Raw genomic sequence first — 23,023 nt, forward strand, 5'->3', positions numbered from 1 at the left:
GTTCTTCTCAGACCTCATGTTCCCATAAAACTGTTTAGTGCAGGGAGCTGCTAAAACTAAGCTGTGCCAAAGGTACTGAATATTTTACCTTTGGATACCTGGTCTTGCTTTAAGACTGATCACCAAAATTAAGAATTAGGTGACATCTACATTATTGATTCATGCTGAGAATTAGTTGCACAATCCTAATATCATCTTTAGATTCCTTAGACCCCTAGAAGATTAGAAACAGAGGATTTTTAGGTAAGGTCAGTAACATTTTGGAAGGTCTAGGCATGTGGGGATTATTTGGCTGGCAGTGGAAGTTACAGGACTGGGGCGAGATGTATTGTCAAAGTGAATACAACAGCAGCATCTGTGAGTCCTGAGAGTGAGAACAGTGAGCTGGGACATAGCCAATTCCACAACACATAATAAATAATGGCTACAGATCAGAACTTAATTTCAGAAAACTGCAAATAATTCTTCACACTGCAGATATTGCAGTTCTTTTTTAAAGACTTGCCAGGAACTCAGGAAATGTATTAGCAAATCCCACTTACATTTGGGCAAGCCACTTAAAGTCTCGTATTCAAGATCTGAGGTTTGATGCCTGCAGATACAAATAGGTCTCCCATTGTGCATCCTGTCTATTTAAATTGTAAACTTCTCAGGGGTAGAATTATGTCTTATCATATGTTTTTATACTACCTGGCTAAAGTTTTCTAATTTTGATTGAAGTCTCCAGGCATTATTGTAATGAAAATAACTATAACTATCTCCAATGGGACAAAATCCAAGTGTCATATTGAAATTGAAATACTAGAATGGACGTAACAGCAGACAGGTGCCTACTGTGCAGTAGAAGCCCTTTGTATCACAGACACTTTAAAACCATTAAATTCTTCATCATCACTTTCCTGCATTACCCAAATAAATAATTCTACAGCTAACAGTCAATACATCTTTGTATCAGGTTTTACGCAGTTGCTAAACTCTACTAAGCAAAATCCACATAAATGCAGAAAAACTTTCTTGGAGCAGGTTTCTACACCCTTAATTTATAAACTTCCACCCTCTAAAAGAAGCTGATTCTCTGGAGGTAGGACGAAAATTTCAGTGAAAAACAGAGAGCTGTGATGTGGAACCCAACCAAGGCAACAAATCTTAGAACCAAAATTCTTCCCATCCATTGATAGTCTTTTCACCATCCAGGCCTCAAAGTTACTAGCAATACTTCTATATAGTAATAAAATACTAATGAAAATGTTAAAAAGTTTAATTTTCCACATCTAGCCACATTTGTGCTGGAAGCTAACACACAGCAACTCAGCTGTATATTGATTCCACAACAGTGAGATCCTCAGACTCTTCTGGAGGTAAAAGAATAATAGGAAAAAAGTAGAAAGAGGGGAAAGGGAACAGGACTTCTCTCCTTGTGTCATTGGATGGATATATGAGATCAAATTCATGTCTAGGAACAGAAAGAACAGCAAAAAAAAAACCAAAAACCTATTTAGATGATCAATCAAAGCAAAAAAGAACTGTTTTAGCAGATCTGCTCTTTCAGGAATTAATTCTAGAAGGAATGATGCCAAGCAGGTCATCAGGATTGATCTGATGCTCACAGAACCTTTCTGAGCCATATCAACAAATTTTCCAGGAATTTTCCCCACCTTTACTTCCACTACTTGTTTCTATTACATCTCTTTACTCAGTTTCCACTATCTTTAATTACTTTTGAAAATTCCTGTCCTTATCTTCCCATTCTTCCTCTCATGACCATTTGAAAAGTAATAAGGCTTATTAGCAGTTTTCTTTCAATAAAGAACAATGAATATTTGCTCAGTTAGACACAACCCCTTACCAAAATCACATTTGTTTCTTTCCACAAATTTTTGTTTCCATTCCTATTCTTCAATATTTTGTTTATGTTTTATAAAAATCAGTCACTCTACTGCAGTTTTTAGCATGCACTGTTTTCTCAAGAAGCATAAGTTACTTTATTATTCAGTATAACACTCAGGTTCTGTTGTCATGCACTAGAAATTACTTAAATTTTTGCAATTCTAAAATAGAAATACTTTTTTAACCAGAGTATATATCAGTTTTCACTGTGTGATCTTCAGAGATTTTCAGAATTGTTGGAGCACTTTACAAGGTATTTAAGCATTAAAACCCCTAGCTAAAAGTCATGAGAGATGGTAAAAACTGAGGAGAAATGCTTTGGGATGGGAAGTTTGAAAACCTTGCTGGTTTGAGTACACTAATAACTGGGATAAAACCACTAAATTTACTTTGTGCAAATCTATTCCCAAATGGTAACAACAGGGGTCCACTAGAATGTGGAACACCGTTTTTTACTAACATGAATATTGCACATACATTTTCTGAACTTGAGTACAAGACATTAATTGTATTGTAGTTCTGCCTGAGTAATGTAGACAATAATCTGCATTATTACTTTTAAGAAAAACTGGGTTTAATTGTATTAAACACAATTATAGTTCTGCCTGAGTAGTGCAGACAATGGAAATCATTATTGCATTTAAGCAAAAATGTATTTAATTTTCTAGCAAGCAATCTCATTGAAATAGTCTACTAAAATATTTTCAGACAGCAAATTGTCTTTAGCTGTAATATTTTTGCAAAATACAGCTGTCCATATTCAATTAAGTTAGTTTCCTTTTATGCCAAACTGAAGGAAGAAGTTATTTTCTTCTAATTTTATGTGGAACTGTTTCGCATTCAATCTAAACATTACCTGTATTTTACGCTTTAGTTATGAGCTTTCTCTATAATAAGAAAAAGCAGGAGCATCCATGTACATATGGATATATATTTACAAAATTGCTCAGTCAACCAGTTCAGTGAGGAAACAACAGAGTTCAACTCTGGGCTTCTTTCACGATAAGGCAACAGAAAAGAATAAAAAATGCATCCCAGATGTTGTACGTGTCATATGAATCCGAATGTGGCCAAACTAAATGCCTAGATCCAAAAAGGTTCCAGGAGCCATATATATATTTAAATACATACAGGGAAAGAAAAAACAAACAAACAAACAAACAAACAAAAAAACCCAACCAAAAAAAAAAAAAACCGCCACGTGAATAGGCTGATTTAAAGACAGGTTCTTTCCAGGCAATAACTGTCCATGTGCACAGAGGCAAATGTGCTTGCTGTTACCTGAGTCTGGTCACCATAGCCACATGAACTAAGATGCTTATTTGTGACTAGAACTGAGCACATTTTAACCCATGCTCTTGCAGCTGCTGCTAGGTTTCATAGTCACCCTCTCTGTTCTAGTGGACATCCCAGTATTGAAATAACTCAGGCAAAGAATAACATGACCATAGATGCTTTTCCACTTTTGATCTCAGCAGAAGCTCTGCTAAACCCTTTTTTTTCCTCACTCTCTTTCTACCCATCCCACTTCTCCTCCCACTGTTTCAGATGCTTCTTAAAAAGAGGAAGGAAAGTTAGAGTGAATGGATTTTCAGTTAAAAGTAATAAAAAAGATTAAATCCAAAAATATAAATTCCAATAAAAATTTCTGTAAAAAACAATACATTGGTAGCTTTCACACAGGTACTTTGCAAACAAATTCAGAACAACATGTTCATTATGCTTAGATAAAAAAACTGGAGAATGAACAATTTATGAAAATGTTTTATAATTATTTTATTTATAGTTTTGTGGAAGCAAGGACTTTCTGATGTGGACCAGGACCGCATCATGCTGGACATTGTAAGCACAGAACAAAAACCTGAACTGAACCCCATGGAATTTATTATCACTGTCAAATTTTGGCAATAGAAAAATGAATCTAGCTTGGAAAAGCAGCTTTGCTAACTCATGTGCTACATCCTCATTTTCTTGGGACCTAATGATAACTATCCCATGTGAATCATTGCAGCTATTTTTCTTTTTCCCATTGTCAAAGTAAACCCACTGGGTTGGCATGCTTTCTATGGGCAGCAAAGGTTAGTAGTGAGATTTGTTTGGGGCCAGAAAAGTGGGACATTTCTACTTAAAATTCACATCTTGCTTCTGCTTGCATTGCAGTTCTCAGGGCTTCATGTGCCATCAGATTTATTGTTGGGAATCTGACTCAAACTTGATCTTAATAAAATATATTCTAATTACATATAAAAAAAATTCTAAACAGCTCAGCTTGCTTCTTTCTGCCAGGCAAACCATGAAGCAGCAAATTACTTTGGATGGTGCTGCATGTTCATAACCTAGCATTTATATTTGTCTTAAACCTTAAAAACATGGTCCTGTGTAGCCATCCTTGACTTCACGACCTAAGGTTATTTCTTTTTGTCATGAGATAAAGTCAGGCTGAGATTTTTTGTTTCTCTGAAATCAGGTGAAATGTTGCAAATGATTCCAGAAGGAATGGAGGAAGAGAGCAGGGTCAGTAGCAGTCCTCCTCCACAAGTCAGCTGTATAAATCCAGTGTTAAAGGAAGAGAAATAATTTTACTTGTAGGTATGAAATGACATAAAGGAAAATTACACGTGAAATTTAGGTAGACACTGCAATTTTAGTAATGGGACCATTGAAGAACACACTACAGTTAGTAACACTGCTGCACTTAGAAAGTCTTGGAATGCCAGATGATATTTGTGTCATTTTACGGTAAATGAGTGCCATCTACTTAACAGCAGCAGGAAAGCAGAGTCTGACATAAGAAAAATTCTGAAACAGCCTTTAGCCCTACTCTTCTCACATGCCCCCACCACCGTGGTGGCACTTCACAATGGAGATCCACAGATGTACAATTCAGTAATTACCTTTCATGATTGATGGGCTCTTGTGGCTCCATTCTCCTTGTAACCCTGGAGCCTGGGCTGTGACAGTGAAGAGTCCATTAGTGTGACCCTGAGGACCTGTATCTTCTCTGCTTGCCTAGGAGGGTTTGAAATGGTGAGTTTCACTCTGTTTCTGATCCTTTATCTCAGCAGACATGAGACTCCATGCAGAGACAAGATGCATGTCCAGTCTATCTTTCCGCAGCCCCCTCTTCACACTGTACACTGTACAGTACACACACTGTACACTGGTCTGTATCTCCAGCTGCTTCATTCCTCCCATTTGCCTGACTGAGAATGTCTCAAAAAGGAGATAAAAACTGGAGTTCAGTCCAAGAGCCTTTGAGGGAAAGAGGCAGAGCAGAATACAGATGCTGGCACTCCCAGTTAAAGGGAATTTGCAAAACAAATATCAGAAACTTGCCTACAGTACCTGAATGGATTACAGCAGTATGGAAAGAGTCCTGAAATCAGTGTCAGGTAGGAGAAACCCCAGATCTCACTCCCACCATACTTGCAGTTATGGTGAGGCACTGAAACTGATGATAGGCACAGCTCCTGCCTCCAGCATTGCATTTTCCTACTCAGCAGAAGAACCAGGCCTTTTTTGAATGAAGGATAACCAGTTCCCAAAGTTTTGCAGCAAGGCAGAGATTCTGAAGCAAATCTAAAGTCCGTAAAACTGAGAAGCACATTTCTGGTCATCCCTGAGATGATGTGACTCCAGGGTAGTTTCAGAGTGGCATAGCCCTCATTGCATCCAATGGTACAGAAGGAGAGCAGAAGGCATCATAGACACCAGGGAGAAGGAAGGATTCCAAGCAAGGCACAGGATTCCTGAGCACCCCATAATATTTCAGTTTCTCTCTTGCTTTGGCAGCACTGTTGTCAATGACAGACCATTTTAGAATTTCTCTGTGCAAACTTCAGTCATTGTGCAGTAAAGGTTTTGAAACAGTTTCTACAACAGAAATAGTCTGTCCTGCTGTCCTTGGCTGCAATTTTTCTCTCTCTCTATACTTTCTGCTAGTGCAGCATTTTAGTACTGCAGTTGTATTAACATAGTCTGCAAAGCATTTCAGTACCATTCAGGTTGAGAAGAGCTATATTAATGTAAAATATTCTTCCAAGAGTAAGTTAAACAGAAAACACTATATTTATTCAATGCCTCACAAGGTCTTACAAGAATTAATTCAGGTAGGTTTGGATGTAAGCCATTGTTGAATGGACTGAAAAGCGGCTGAAGACTTGAAAACAAATTGCAAAGATTAATGACGCTGCAACTTGCTAGGAGCCTTCTCAAACACATTTTCTGGGTGCCTTGAAACACTAAGTACTTATACTAACAACACTCTTGAAGTTGGGACTTACTGTGGAAGGTCACTCAGTTTTGAAGATGGGAAACAGAGGAGCCTGGAGAGTCTTTGCACTGCGTCAGCCAGGATTTTGGCATCAAGTTCAAATCCAGTCGAATATTCTAGTTGCAGGACCACTCTTTCTGATAAATTTCTCCCACATATCTTTAGAGATACAGATACTAAATTGTTTTGTATTTGTGTTTGGTTTGAATTAACACATTTCTCAAGCTTTAATATCACTTAAACCAAAAATTAGTGGTAGTCTCTATAACATTTCCATCACTTTCTCTGCTCTTTTGAGTCATACGATATTTAATATTATTACGTAAGGTGAATTTTATAAATTCTGTTTTCCAAACTGACATTTAGAGGAACATCAAAAATAAATGGACAGTATCCTCTCTCTGACATTGATCAGAAAATGATGCTTATGAAAAGAACATGAAAGGAGGCTTATACCAGCCCATTGTATATAGATCAAAGATTAACTCACTGTTTATATACATTTTATGTTAATAGCTCATGGTGTGCCTACACTTTATCAGTTTTCACGGTCACTTTTTAAACCTTGCAATAATTTGGGTTTTTTCATTCCATGACTGTAAATTCAACATTTTAATTACCCATTGAATAAAAATCTGGGGTTTTTTACTCCAGGTTTGTTAAGCTATTTCAGTTAATAATCACAGCTCTTTGCGTTATAAAAGTCAGTGTGTAATCATTCCCTATTTACTTTCTTCAAATTATTTGTGATCTTATATATTTGACATACTCTCTCAGTCTCTCTTTTTTATTTAATTATGTTCTTTTAAGATCAACAGGCTTTTGGACAAGAGCATGATCAAAAGTGTTTTGGAAATCAAAATGCATTATGTCAAAAGGATGAGACATGCCCAAAGATCTCAAGAACAGATTACTGTTGCTTTACTGACTCTGCCTGAGAATGTCACGTTTATCCACATCTGTTATTTTTATTCTTTATCACAGCTTCTGTCCATTTTCTTGATAAGAAAATCATACTTTTTTTTGTTTGCTGATTTCACAGCATGCTTATTCCCCACCCGCACAGATGCCAGGGGTCCTTTAAAAATAGTTGTTCTTCTTGCCACCTGCTCTTTCTCTGGAATAAACACTAATTTATTCAAGAGTTCACTCACAGCAGTTAGTAGTTCAGCAGCAACTTTGAGAACTCTTGGGTTAATACCATCTGTTTCTTATGGTGTTTGTTATTATACATTTTATTGATCTGCTCTAAAACCCCTTCTGCTGACACTTCACTTTGAGGCAGTTTTTCGGACTCGTTTCCTGTAAGTAAAGGCAGAAACATCTCTAAGCTACATGTGGATGACACTAATATAAGCAGTTCTCTCAGCCTTCCTGCTATGGCCACAGCATCCTCCAGTGATTTTTCCTTGCTCATACATCTGTCAGCCCTACAGACATGGGAAGGATGCTTGGTTTTCATGTGTTTTAGAGAGACTGTATTCCCAATTTTCATGCTTTAGCAGATTGCTTCTCAGAATCAGTGTTGATATAGGTTATTGTATTTTTACATTTTGCATATCAGAATTTTTACACATTTTCTGGTTTTGCACCTTTGGATACAAATTCTGCTTTTTGAGGGATGTCTTTCTACTTATAGTTGCCTCTTTCCCTCTGTTATTTAACCACATTCTCTTTTTTTTTTTTTTTTTTTTGTAATTTAGATTATTTCTATATGAATAAAATTTTATGCTGAGGATGCAATATGGTGCTTTAAATAGTTCTTGAAGATATTTTACCCTTTTTATTACTCCCCTTCATCCTTTAAAAAAGTTTCCTGGTTACCATAGTTTCCATTATGAAGTTAAATTTTACTGTTGAAATCTGAATCTGTGCTGAATCTGAATCTGTTGTAATTGTTCTTCCTTTTGAAGAGAGCTGCTTCAAAGGACATTCACCAGTGGTTTCTAAGATTGTAACTTCTGCATAGTGATTTACCTTGACACTTAGCTAACATTAATGGGAAAGGAGAGGTTGTAGATGTGTTTTCAGCCCTTGCAGGTTCTCTTTTCACTGACAATATTGCATAACTAGCATTCCCCTCCTGATAATGAAGTCAAGACAATGCATTATATTCTCCCCATTTAAGCATGAAATTTTAATGTGAAGAATTTCTATGGAGCAAATTTAGAGATTTTATTTTTTAATGCTAATTTATATTAACCATGTACACCAGTAATACAGACTTTCTGTCCCTATGTTTTCCTCAGCATAAAGCTTTGGTCTCTGATTTGCTCTTTGATTTTCTAGAGTTCCACTGTTTATTGCCCTTCCATGAAGTGCCTGAGATTTATGTCATGCCAACTGTCTCACTCATAGCTGTAGGTTTTCCCCATATCTCCGCTGTTACTTCTCCCAGTGCTGCTGTTACCCACATGAACATTCACCAACAGCTCCAGAAAAGCATTCTCTTAGGTAATTGTCCAGATGGCTCATGAAATTTGCCATTTCCACACCTGGCACAAAAGTCAACATGCATAATGTACTTATGCGGAGGGAGTTTTTATAAAACATATAATTTTTAAAATAAATTAACTAGGAACTGTAACTCGGTTTTTTGCCAGATCCTATTGTTACAGAGACTGTTTATAAGTTGTTTCCTAAGAAGCATGGAACAAAGAGTATTGACTGAAGAACTTTAGGTTGGGCATTTACAAAGGTACATAATTGTCTTCATACAAGTGTTCCTTCAAAGCTATTATTTGCCATATGTTTATAATAGTTAACAACTGGTAAGTAGTGAATATGTGATCACTTTATACCAACCCAGTGTGACAGTGGTTTCTTTGCTTCAGACTAGAGTTCTGTGCATCCAGTCTCTTTCCTTTGACCTAATAGCCACATTTCAGGTCTTTGAGACAGAGTTAGAAGTCTTCTGTTTCATTCTGTATTACTTGTGTTACTGTTAAAGTCCAGTCATAATCCACAATTACCAATTTTACATAGGCTGCACCTTCATCCTTCCTGCCTGCGCCAGATGGATGGCCCTTCTTTACAGCACAATCAGCATGTTCCTGGTCAGAGTGTTGAGTCTGCAGGGAGTTCCTGCAGTAGACAGAGAGTTCCTGTAAGTAGACAGGAGTGTTATGATTTTGCAGACACGCGCGCACACACATGCACGTGCCCCTTGCAAGAGTGAACTTACCGTGTGACAGTTGCACAGATCATTGATATATACAAGTACTGAACTTTCAGGATGCAGTGCCAAGTCCCTTCAGTAGGGAGTGCTATAAAAACTAGTGCAACACAGTCAGAGACACAGCAGTCAATAAAAAACTTACAATAAAAAACTTACACTATTATCTGCTATGCAGCCTTACAATAATAAATTCAAACACCATCCAAATCCAAGATAGAATATTTGCATAGAACTTTATATTCATTCAAAGTTCTGATTATTATTATTAATATTTTTATTATGGAATTTAGTGGTTTTATGTACAGTGTCTTGGGGTTTTTTTAGATAGTTGAATGTATAATTTAACAAGTGACTTAGAATTTACCCCAGGAAGAATTTCAGTTGTTGCATTAGCATTGACAGATCTTCTGAGTGGGATGATAACCACCAGAGGCAAATGCTGTCATAAACAGTGATTTTAGAGGGTTGATAGAAACTCACTAACAATTCAGTCAGTTCTGCAACATTAGTAAAACCACTTTCACCAGCAGGAAAAAATGCACCTTCTCACATGCATTTGGAGATTATAATACAGAGTTCCAGTCTAAGATCTTTTAAACTTTCATTCCTCTGATTTCTTGCATCTAGCTCTATGCAGCCTTGGCTTGTGTATTCCTTACTCCATCATTCTGTGTTCCTGCAGTCCTTTTATGTATAAAGTATCTGAGCAGAGCTCTTGCTTCCTTCATGCTACTTTTTTTTCTATCACAGAGGATAGGAATTCCCTTTTCTTTGAGTCACTTGCTGTGAGAAAAAGGGATTTTCAGACTTGACTGCAGCTTTCCTCCATTCTATGGCATACACCCACATAAAAGATTAAGGAGGATGACTCATGTCTGGGTAAGTTTATTGCTTTACAGAAACCTAATAATTCTCTTGGAAAAGGTATTGGAAAACTGGTTGGAAACTCAGTTTCAGAGAAAGATGGTTCATACCATGCCAGAAAGAAAAAGACTCCACGGTGACCCAGCATGCTCTGGCAATCATTTCCTATAAGATGTAAGAAAAGGTGCACTTTCAGACTACGCTAAAGCCCCTCTTTCATTTTCTTCTAGTGTATCTTTTGGAGTACATACAGTAAGTTCATGCAGATGGAGGTATTAGAAATGTTTCTGGGTCTTTGCTGTACACTTCAAAGATACAACTGCAGAATTTACAGATAAAACAGGCCAGGGTACAAGTAATGGAGAGGATAATATTGCAAACATATAGGATCTCAGTCATTCCTGCATTTGTCTTCAGCTTGATGGAAGAAGGTCTACAATAAGTGAAGGATGGTCCTGCTGTAATGAAGCTGTCAGCAGTAACGAAAGTCGTTTGTGCATGGCCTACCACACTAAATTACTACTGACTGCCCTCAGCACAGCTCTCATCAATTCAAACACACCTGCTGCGTAGGGCGACGTGGACCATGGGGGAAGATATCATTATTCTCTTAGGGATGCCTCTGCTGGTTCTTCATCATTTCCCATCCCTCCTCTACATAAGTTATCATTGATCAAGTCCTGTTATTTTTTCAGGTATAGAGCCATGGTACATACAGTAACACCATTACTCTTCCCTGCAATTCACAGACACCTCTAAATTATTTCTTGCCCTTCCAAATGAGTTATTGTCCAACATCTAAGCTCTTCTTTTTTTCCACTTGTGCCCTGAATATCAGTGTTGAAATTAGAAAGTAATACTCCACTTAAATCCAGACTTCCTAGAATTAAGTCAATCACTGTATCTTTTCTAAAACAGATCATTGGACTGCTTCTAATTAGCTTTCATTAGTGGTTGTTCATTTACAAATTTCCTGCAGAGTGAGCCCTAAACAAAAAACACATCCAAATGTTACCAGCCTGAATGCATAAGCAACTTTCCATGTCAAAAAATAAGGGTGGTCATGTGGGTATCAGAAAAATAAATTTAATCAACTTATCCCTTGGCTATGAATGTCAGGAGGAATCACTGACAGAGAGGCGCATTTGTTCAAGATTAATTCTGTGGAATTAATTTTTCTGTACAGGAGAGAAGGATGGTATTTTGTTTACATAATCAGCACTCTCTAATTATATTCTTTTTGATGAACTCATCACACCTTGACATTTATTTTGCATCACTTATACTGTATCAGTCTCAAAATTAAACCAACACTGAAATGTTTACCCCTGAATCTGTCTCTCATGGATTTGCCTGGTCCCAGGATTGTTTCTTATAAAGCTATAAATGGTATAAATTCTGTTGCACAGCATAGTGAGAGGATTCACATTTCTAGTGTTTGTTAAGTAAACTTATGCTCAGTACTGTTGGAATATCAGCTATAATTTTCACTCTGTATACAAAGACTGGACACTCCATATCATCTTCAAACCATCCATCCCTCAACCTGTGCTCCAATCCTCGGGTTCTGTGCAGGCACTACATCCTGCCTGTGAGCCATACAAGGTTCTGCATTACAATAATAGCAAAAGGATGCTCTGCCTGTGAAATCTTGTTTCTTCTATATTTTTCACACCTTTTTAATGTATTTGTTCAGAGCTGCATTAAATGGATAAATCCCCATTTGTCAAAAGTCAGGCACATCAGTATAAGTTTCCCAGTAAAGTTGAACTTTTTGGTTCTGGTGAAAACCTAGAGTGAACATTACATAAGACATCCTGAAAAGCTGCCCTTTAACAGGAATCAGAACAGCAGTAAGGTAATTTTTTTTGCTCATCTTTAAACAAGTCATAACCCAATGACTTTATTGGCAGAGTATGGAGTACCCAGATCTATTTTAAATAAAAATCACATCTTATATCTGTATCTTATGTGTATATGCAAAATAAGCACTGTCTTCTATATAAAAGCGATTCACCCTCAATATTTTTTGTGATGGCGACTCAGTTTTACAATATCCATCACATCTAACTTGTTAGCATTGTTAGCTCTTTATCTTTAAAATGCCTTTGTTACCTATATCGAATGTGCTTTTAGAGTCTAGCATTAAAAGTTATTAACATCCTAAAAAACTAACACTTTTCATTTGCAAATGTAAACCTGGCTCTATCATAAAAAGCAATGAAAGGAATATATCAAGGAGAAATATGGGAAACTGCCAGGTTAATCATTTGGAATATTAGGATGAAAATGTGTCTGGAAAAATGTATTTGGTTACTTACAAGAAGTCATTATTTTATCTGTTAATATTTTTAACTATTTAGCTTTCAGATTTATACTCAGGTATAAGTCATTAGACACAACATCTACATTTACAGTTATGAATCAGGTTGGATGCTGACATGGCATCAGAAAAAATGTGACATAAGCAAAAGAAATATAGAAATGTGTAAAATAGATTGTGGTCTGTGATTGTGTGTTTATGAAATGTGTACATCAAAATGAAATATTGTGTGCACAATTTTAAAAATTTTATCAAAGTCTCAAGGGTAAGAATTGAAAATTAGGAAATGAGAGGACTAAGGGAGTACTTGCAAAGCTAGTTTAACCTCTGGTATGTATGCATCACAATACATCTCTTAGTTCCATGATCACTCACTTTTATTTACAGAGAACAGTTATCTCAATCAGTGCTCAAAATTCACAGGATGTACCTAATGAATAGCTCTTTAATATTTGACTTTCTTATTGTTCAGCATGTGCTCTTAATTCTTATTTACTGCATTACTTTCAAACCCTGCCCTGAATACACAACTGTTCATTTCCTCATGGACTTTTCTATGGTGGTGATGACTAATAAGTGCTTTGCAAACATTAATGAATTTATCTTTTCCAACTCAGGTGGGGTGGAGGCTGTCATTATCCTCTTATTGTAAATCTAAAACTGAGCCACAGAGGAGTTCAAGTCAAATACAGCCACTAACACCAAGTGCGATTTCTGAGATATGTAGCACCTCAGTTTTAAGAGTATTTAGGAATTGATCTGATTTTGTATGCTGAGGGCACATCCCTGATTGACTGCAGCTATAGCTGTGAGGATTTTACACTCCTGCCAATCAGGAAAAAGTGTCTCATGCTGGGCACCCTGGGAAAAAGGAACAAATTCTTAATGACCCCATCTGAAAACCCCACTTGGATTTGAATTCACTTGCTAAGCAACACATCAGAATTCATCAGAAAATATAAGACCTAATTCTTGAGTACAGCATATGTCTGCTTTAACTGTGAGACTTTATCTTCTTGAAATTCCTGCCTCAGAAAACAAGCAACCTCTAAAATTGCACAACAAAAGAAGGAAAATCCCATGCATGTTACAGTACTACGCAATATGGATTTTCCATATTTTATTATTCAAAAACGGTCCACATGTTTTATCTTAAGTCATAGTTTAAGTGGCAGACATCTGGAAGACAATTTAAGACAGGCCCAGCCAAGTCTTTTGATCTAATGTAGTCTAATTAGAAAATCATTGTTGCGGAGGAAAGACTGGTGTATCACCTGGACAACAGAAGCTGACTGGAGTCACTTATCTCATTAACAGTTACAGATATGTTTCATTTTCTCTGCCTTTTACATCTGTGACCTCAGAAACACATCCTTCTCATGTAATAGATGAAAATGTGCAAAGAGTCTCTGCCATGTAATATCACCACTTTTATTATAGAATCAAAAAGTAGATGAGGTTAGAAGGGTTCTCAACCTTTGCCACTTTAAGAATGTCCTTAACAAGCAACAATTTAGAACCTTGCTACTACTAATTTCAGAATCCATTCAGGACACATTCTCTGGCCTGTTCATTACCGAATGAATGAGCAATATTATCTGTCCATTAGCTATCTAAATACCTTAAGTGTCCAGATTACCCATCTGAAGACAGGCCCACATAAAGAACCTGCATCTACATCTTTATTCCCCAACACGGGGCATTGGTAAACCTCCAGAGACGGTGTAAATTATCAGTAAATAGTACGGACAATTTTTCTGGGGCTCATGATAATGTTAACTATGGTTAAATATAAAATGTGACATAAAACTAGAACAAGTCTTAGTACAACTTGCAGATTATAGAGCAGGGTTTCAGTGCTACTAATACAAGTCTAATCAAGAACAGTCAACTGAAAAAGGCAGCCTCAGAGGACATTTTCCAAATGACTATTTTAATGCCACTTAGTAGATTAAAAACAAAGGGCAGCATGCTTAGTTTTGGAAGGAAAGATATAAGTAATTTCTAACACTCCATTGATTGCAATTTTTTATGCCCCTGCAACGGATAGTCAAAGTGAGGATCTGAATTATTATAAACAATATACAAGATAAATTTATCTATTTATTTATCTAATCATAATAATACTGGTCAGTATTTTTTGCTGAAGAACAGAACACAGTAAATATTGTGAACACACCCTGGAAAAACTAAGAGGTACAGCAATCTAATGAAATAGAGCAGAGACTGAATGATCCTGCCAATATAATTACCTAAGATGTCAACTGTAATTTTAAACCTGGGTTTTCTTTTAGTTTTTTGTCTTGGTCTTTCTTCTCCAATTTTGCCCTACTCCATCTACTCCTGCTTTATTTTAGTGCTAAAATACTGCTTATTTAGGATATACCCAAGGCAAACTCTTGAGAGACAAGTCCTGTTCTTTCAGTGATGAGATAAGGTAGTTTCTAACCTGCAACAGTCACAAAATGGGTATATAGGTATTTAATGACCATCCTACAGAATCAAAGAGTTCAATATGGGCTAGAATGAGTTTCTGTATCTCCTAAGTCCACTGGATGCATATGTTCTGGGAACAAAGGAATTGCAGTGCTCTGAGTTTCTTTGTTTTCCTCCATGCTTTCTTTACTCTTTTATTCTCTTCCTTTCTCTGTAGTATTTGTTTCTTCTAAATATTTTCTCCCTAATTTCATTGCTTTTGTAGTCTTCCCATTTATTTTTATTTCTTTTCCAGATCCTTTCTCATCTCCATATTTTTTATTTTCCTTTTATTTCTAGCTCTTCTTTTAAAACTTTTTTGCTCTGTACCCAGTCCTAGCCTCCTGTAACCTCAGTCTTTGAGAGACTGAGGTTACAGGAGGATAGGACTAGGTACAGGGCAAAAATATCTTTTTCAGTATAACCTTCTTTCTAGATATATTTCTTTCTTTCTCTTGTAGTTTTTCTGTGATCCTACTGATCAGTGGCCAGAGAAACAGCTAAATGCCAAGTATTCACTATACCTTTCCTAAATTAACCAGATTCTATTTATGAGTATTATTTGTATTTCAAAATAAATGAGACACCCTAAGTGATCCCAAAGATCCTGAGGGCTAGAAATAATACATTTAGGATAGTACATCTAGGAATACTACATTTAGGAAAGAGTGCTCATGAAAAACAACTTTCAATCAAGTAAACAAGACCTTCAACAAGAGAGGGATTTTACACAGACCAAATGTAAGTGATTTGAAAATTATTTTTGGAAGCCTTGGGAAGAACTCTGCCTAATTTTGACTGGACTCAGATGTCCTACCCCTTGATCCCAGTCTCTTGACTATAAGGCTATAAGGCCATATCTGTCAGTCTGCTATGATTTTCTCTGTCTACTTCTCCTTCAGTTTGGATGATAGCCTTTCTAATGGCCTCTGGTTTTTACTGCTACAAGGAGGAACAGGATGTGTCTTTCTGTTTTCACATATGAATCTCCAGTCTTTTAAGAAGCAAGGGTCAAGAAGTCCCCATGTGGAAGCCCGCACATAGCTTAAAGAAATAAAACATTTTCCTGGGTTTGAATTTTAATTGAAACCCAGAAGTGATGAGAATGAAAGAAGTGGCATGTGTAGTTTGTGGTTAAGAATTTACAGCTAATTGAGACAACTGCAGCAGAACTCAGAGAGTGAGTTCTCTCCCTGGAATGCCTGGCCTTCCAGGTCAAACACCTTCTCTCTAGTCCTTCCTTCCACAGCAGATGAGTATGAACTTAACTGCAGAGACAGTAAAGTTCCATGCAAGTAACAGCTGACTAGGGAGAATGGCAATTTGTAATGAGGAATGAAAGACACTCCTCCTGTGCTTACAAGGAAACAGTCAATATATTTTTCTTCTATCATCAAATGGCAATAAAACAAAGCTGCTTCTCTAGCCACCAATTTTTCAACATAACTTCACTGGTACAAAGATAAAATGAAACAAACATAAAATGAAGCAAACATATGTGCAACCATCTTTAAGTCCTAATAATGAATCATTTTTAACCTGCTTTAGAGATCATCATTTGTCAGCTGTAATAGTCATTATTTAAGGGTAAAATTGTAACATCAATTCAAATTGATCTTTCAATTGTTCAAGTACATCTTAAATAATGTGGTAGAATTAATAATTTCAAAAATAATAAAAAGTAATATTATTTGTTTTAACATAGTTTTATACTATCAGAAAACAACAGCTCACAGACTACAAGCATCCCTTCTCAAGCAGCTATACTCATTCAAACTGGAGGTCGACACCTTTGCTTTGGATGCAAATTTCCAAAACTTTCCTTATTTTATGTAATTGCACCCTAGAAAGTGTTCTAATGCTACCTGTACCCTAACTTTAAATTTTCACGTGTGATCCTAGCTGCAGAAACAGCCACTGTTCTATGAGACATTTAACGTAACAGTTCAGCCTGTGCTCAGATATTCTCTGCAGTTTCAGCTACAGAAGACATTATTAAACCTCATCTAGTTTGGTACCACACCTCTGCGGTGGGTTGCCCACCCCACAGCAAGGCCAGCAGAAGGAAAGGAACCTGTTTTGTGAGTGATCGTCATCTACTGCAGCACAAAGAAAACATTATAGCTGAAAACACCAGTGAAGGCTGTCTATGCTGTGCCAGCTGACTTTGCCCTGGAACAGAAGAATAACAAGAGGCTGGGAGCCTGTAACAGCTTTCATTATGCACTGAGCTGTGCAGAGGAGATAATAGCAGAGGGAAGAGATGTATGCTGACTTCTTGTTTGCTCTTCTGAATTTCGTTGTCCCCATGACTAAACTGAGATCTTGTTCAGAATGAAAGCACCAACATGCTTTCATTGCAAGAAAAATATAATGCATAGATGACCTTAAATTTGTGTATGTGCAGACTTTGGTTTGTACTTCAGAAATCGCTTTGAAAAGTAAGTTGAATGCTTTGCGATCTTGGGTAAAATGTCAGTTAGGCTTCTACACTTTTTAAATGCTTTTGTGAGCACTTTGCTCTATCCCCAGGTAATAGAACTTCTAAAAGACAATAGCAAGTTTGACAGTTTTTCAAGATGTCAGCCTGCTCTGTATAAGAATGTAGACTAACATACAGCCTGTGCCAAACTAGTCAGTGCCACCTGCACCCAGTCCTAAGATAAGGATTAAAAATTAGAAAATGCATAGCTTAAGAATTGTATCTTGTTTTCTTTTATTCCCTTTCCTGCTCTACCTTAACACAATTTGGTCTGCAAAAACTCTCCTGTGAAATCACATTGTGAGAGGTTTTGATAAGATATCAACGTGTTAAGACAGCTCTCCAAGGAGGACCTGAGGGAAATGTACAAAGGGTTTGCATTAATGCATATGAATTCAGTAATGTAACGAATTACCTTTCTCCTAGGATGTGGAAATTCAAACAATGCAGACATGGCTGATGTGACTGGAGCTCACAAACTGTAGCTAAGCTCCCAAAATTTTTGGCAGCTTTTCTTTACTAGGAGGTGTACGGGATTACCTCTAGGACAGGAAGGGCTTTTTGCCCCTCTCAGTTTTCTTCATCAAATTTGAAGTACTGACTTTCTGGACGTTGCTGTTGAAAGATGTCAGTTCTGTGATAAAATTTCCAGTTATTCATTTCACTGTTTGCAAATTGTTTCTACATTGAAGATAGAGACTTCACAGAAAGATGCAGTTTTGTATATTAATAGTTAAGGGCTGTAAGCATCTAGAAGGAATTATTTTTAATAAGATCTTCACTCTTTACTGTGCTCAGCTGAAGAGAAAACGTGTGACTGAGAAATCCATTGTCCGGCCCCTTCCCAAGGCTGTCCAACAAAATCACCTGGCTCTATATTTTCCAAGTACACTGTCTGCAGGGTGAGATTTGGCACCAGATTTTCCTAGGCTGCTGCACATTTGCAACTGCCCATGAAATCAGTGTCTGTTAGCATCTTGAAAAAGGTGCCTAAGATTAGAGGATCTTTTGAAAAATCATAAAATTACTTAATTTCCTTGTGAGATGGAAAAGGAAAGCAAGCATAATGATACAAATACCTCTCATTTTATTCTAAGATGAACAGCATATATCTTAATAGTAGAACCATGAGAATTTCAGATGAAGTGTAATAGTGAAATTCATTGACAGTTGCTCCTTAGGGCCTAGTTTCCCTCATTGTTACATTAGCAGATTCTTGTCAGGTGCAAAAGACCTGTGGCTTTTTCTCATGGAAATTTTTTTGTGACTGGATAATTCTCAAATGACAGGACAGATAACTCTGGATACAGATGACACAGTGTCATCTATTAAGGCCAGTTATTTCCTTTCTCTAGCATAAATCATTTCATTTGGCATTTATCACACAGATGTCTTTCTGGGTACAAATGCTCCTGAGATGCAGGCTCATAGCGTTGATGTTATCTTTTGTAGCTTGAGAACCTTTTTCAGAGTGCCTCCTCAATGAAAGTAAAGATATTTTGGAATAAGACTATTTGAAATGTCAAGTAAACAGTTTATTCTTCCTATGTATATGCAGAAAAAAAAAATGTGCTCATGACATTTGTTTAAGTTATGTCTATTCTATAAATTATAGTTGAGGAAATACCCACAAAACTAAGAGCTTAGTGGTTTTATCTTGCATCTGGCTCCACATACCATCCTAATGGTTTAGAAGGCCACAAATGAAATTCAGATCATTTCCCAGGTAGAAAATTTACTACAGGAAGAAAAGGGCTTAAGCTGCCTCCTTTGTAATTTTGCAGGATAATCAGGGTCAAAGATGAAAGCAGTTGGCTTTCCATGCAGACCTGCAAGAGCAATTCCAGTTGTACTGCAGTAAATCACTATCCTTCCCTACATGTTACACCTCCTGATGTCAAGTCCAGTCTTCAACAGAGTGGCTTTCATGTCATTCCTCATAAGAATAGAAATGCAAACCTACCTGGCCAAAATCCAACACACGCAATAACTGTTTATTGAGTAATCTGCACTAGACTTTCGACATTTTTCATCATTATTTTCTTAACAACTGAGTATCTTTGAATGGTGTTGAAGTTGCTGTCACATTCAACACTAGAAGTGTCAACTTAGTCATTTTAAAAAGCAATTTCACTGAGCTAGGTAGTGAAGTGCCAAAACCACCCAAGGGCTTCAATGGAATCAGCATAAAACCTGTGTAAAGCTGAAAAACACAGAGTAATTTATAAAGGCAGAGCAATTATCAGAGACAGGATTCCATCAAGGGCATAGCAGCACAACAACTCAGTCCATATGGTAAATTGCAAGACTAGCTTTAATGGCCACAAAAGGTTAGGACCTTTGTTCTATATTTCTGGAAATCTGGAACTCTGGCAGAGCAGCAGCTGTTTAGTGCCACCACATTTAGTTAAGATAGATCAGAGTGATTCCTGTGATACAAAGACACTGAAAAGATGGAGAGAAACCATGCACACAAAATAGCTTATGCAAATTGCCTCTGGTGATGCTCCATAATGCAGCCTGGGTGGATTAATCAGTGTTTAAAAAATAGCCAGCAAAATAAAAAATGTGATGCGTCTAGACTTCTCTTCAGGGAAAGAATATTTTGGTCTTGGGCCATAACTCTTGATTTTTTTATGGAGTTACAGGATCAGCTATCATTAAACACTGCTAAAAGATCGAAAGCTCAGTTTGGAAGCTGGGAGCTTGGATCTGGAAGGATTAGTGGCAGGTTGCTGGATTTCTGGAGCCAGTTTTCAACAGCATCTGGAGAATGTCATTAAATTTATTGCATGTGGACAGCTGTTTGCATCAACCTAATAGTGATGAATATATCCCTGTGGTTTTGTACACCTGACTGAAATATGCTTGCATTAAGTATTATCTGATAGTGATGAGAACATGTGGTAAGACTAGTGGAAGATGATGTCCTTTACCCTACTCCTGTTGGTGCCATATGTTTCATGTAGAATTTTGATTAATCGATATGTGTGAAACAGCAGCTCTGACATGACTGTAATTAAAATAGCAATATGGGACAGATTCTCATCTGGCACAAGTGGGTACTGTTCTGTTGACTTCAAAAAAGTCATCCCCTATTCATACCAGAGCAGCATTCAATCTCACAGTGGGATTGGAGTAAAGAGCCAGAATAGGTTGAGTCAGACTACTACATCTCAATCCAGAGGCCACCTGTGAAATAGTAACAAAACCCTGAGAGCACAAATGTATGGCATCCCTGGATGGTGTTGTATGCTCAGCTAGGCAGCATATGATCCTGCCATCAACTAAGAAAAGTATATTTGCCACCCAGTTGATAGTCCTACTTTTTCAATAGCTAGATTTGATGGAAACAAATATATCCAAATTAATGTTATATTATAACTGTGTTAACATTTTAGGTAATAATTCCAGTACATAAACAGTGATTTTTTTTATTTTTTTTCTTGAAGAAAATGTAGCTCAGGCCATGGGGAAAATACTGTAGGACTTTCATCTCATGTTACCCGAACAGCACTGAGGTGTGCCAGTTCTTGCCATTTGATAAATGATTTAGAGTCTGCAGAAAATCAGTGATCAGCTAGTAATCTTGTCAAGTGAAAAAATGGTTTTCTTGAACCTTCTTATATTCAATCAGTGTGTCAGTGCCCCAGAGATGATGAGACCCTTGTGGCTGCTCAGTCTGTCAGTTATGGGGACTCCACTGAACAGCTCGCTATATTGGAGGCCAGTTCAACTGACTTGTTTAGAGACACATGCCAACAGTGCATCAGAGGCAAATCCTGTACTGCAATTTAGGAGGAGATCCCTTTCTTGGATCTCCCCACTCCTAGCTGAGGATGTTATCCACTGCCAGGAACTGCTAGCACCCTGAAAGGAAGGAATTACAAACTTTATTAATTAATACACTGACAATACAAAATTGTGCTGTCTTGAGATAATCATTTTGTGTACACAGGTTGTTAACCAATAGGCATCTCTAAGGAGGAGAATATAGATTCAGCCTGTTGACTGATTCCTGAAGTTATCATGGAGTCTTTCCTAATCTCTCACCACCCTCACTTTTATATTATTTCTTTACATTTGGGTGAGGCTCGAGTGACTCTAGTTGTACATACCCTTGTTACTGACTGGTGTAAAATTCACTGGGTTGACTCTTAAAGATGTAGTCAATGAAATATAGAGAGCAAGCTCAGTGAGGGACAGTCATACCTTGGAGGCAGGTAACTGGCTTTAACGCCAGGGATTCAGGTGTGCATTGATGTTGCAATGAGACTACAGTGAAGCAAGTTAATCCAAGAACAGTAATTTTGCCACAGTTGCTGGTTCAACAGCAAGACATGCCCTACACACCTTGGCTGACAGGTGCTATGTGATTTATCGGCTACATGGTACCATCAGGTTCCCTTCCCTGGAAAGACTGCAGCAGAGCCTGGCCTTGGTGTTTCCATTCCATTCCACCCTCTATTTCAGTCCTCTTAGCACTTGCTTAAGGTTGCAGGCTGTGGGGGGCTCTTGTTGAAGAGATTTTCTGCATGCCAACCACATTCCATCCAGGAAGTGCAGCTGCATTCTACTATCATTTCTATACTCTTATAACATTTGTTAGAATGTAACTTTAACTTCCCAGTTTTCTCTAACTTTACCTACAATCATCTTCCCATAGATCTCATTGCATTTCAACAAATCTATAGATCATGTCAGAAAAATATGTATTAAATAAGTCTCCAACAGGAAGACTCACAAGGAATGACATCAGATGCAAAGTTAAACTCTTATGTCACCGTGAGGTCTTGGAGTAAATTCATGGCCTAATTTGAAGTAAGTCTGCAGTGTCATATGTATTTTTGCTCCACTGGGAAACCAGCTTGAGACAGATGACAATGACATCTACTGCTAAAAACCCTACAGTTTGTAGGGGTGAAAATTAATTCAAAATATCTCTTAAGAAAATGGAAGTAGATGTTATAAAGTTGTAACTATTGCACATACAGGCAAAGTCTTTAAGTGTTTGAGCTTAAACAAAAAGTTTGGGGATACTGAACTGAGATTGCAAGCTAAAATATTTTCTCTCTTCTATAATGAAAAAGATGAAGATCTAGATCTAGACATAGATAGAGATAGTTAGGATAAACTGAACTGGGGTATCGTGTTCAGTTTGTGTTCAGACACATCCACATCTTCATCATCACTTAAAACCAGTAAAAAAACTCCAGAAAAATCTGCCAATTTGTAGCTTGTAGTCCTTTGACTTGGCTTTGTTGCATACTGTTCAACATTCTATGGAACAAGCTACATTTGCAGACAATCAGTTCCATTTCTCTTCATGACTTTGCTCATTTGTTGTAGTTGTTACACAACCCTAGCTTTGCTCATTTTTATGACTTAGTTATGCATCAAGGTCATAACAGTAAATTTACACCATGGTAAGCTTCATTTCCTGCTTCCATGTTGTCAAGTGCAAGAAGGTAGTCATAGAAGGAAATGAAACATGGGTGAAAGCAGAATCTCATTCTTCTTTACAGTGTTACAAAGATGTTA

At 37.2% G+C, this 23,023-nt stretch overlaps 1 long non-coding RNA gene across 1 annotated transcript in view; it reads right to left on the reverse strand.

The window, feature by feature from the left end:
- Positions 1 to 3,638: 3,638 nt before the first annotated feature.
- Positions 3,639 to 23,023, reverse strand: part of LOC140684274 (uncharacterized) — a 35,709-nt gene continuing 16,324 nt past the window's right edge. Inside the window, exon 5 of the long non-coding RNA XR_012056315.1 lies at positions 3,639 to 9,264. This is a non-coding gene — a long non-coding RNA (uncharacterized lncRNA). The remainder of the gene's footprint in view (positions 9,265 to 23,023) is intronic.

This window comes from Taeniopygia guttata, chromosome 5, assembly GCF_048771995.1.
Source record: "Taeniopygia guttata chromosome 5, bTaeGut7.mat, whole genome shotgun sequence".
Lineage (NCBI taxonomy): Eukaryota > Metazoa > Chordata > Aves > Passeriformes > Estrildidae > Taeniopygia > Taeniopygia guttata.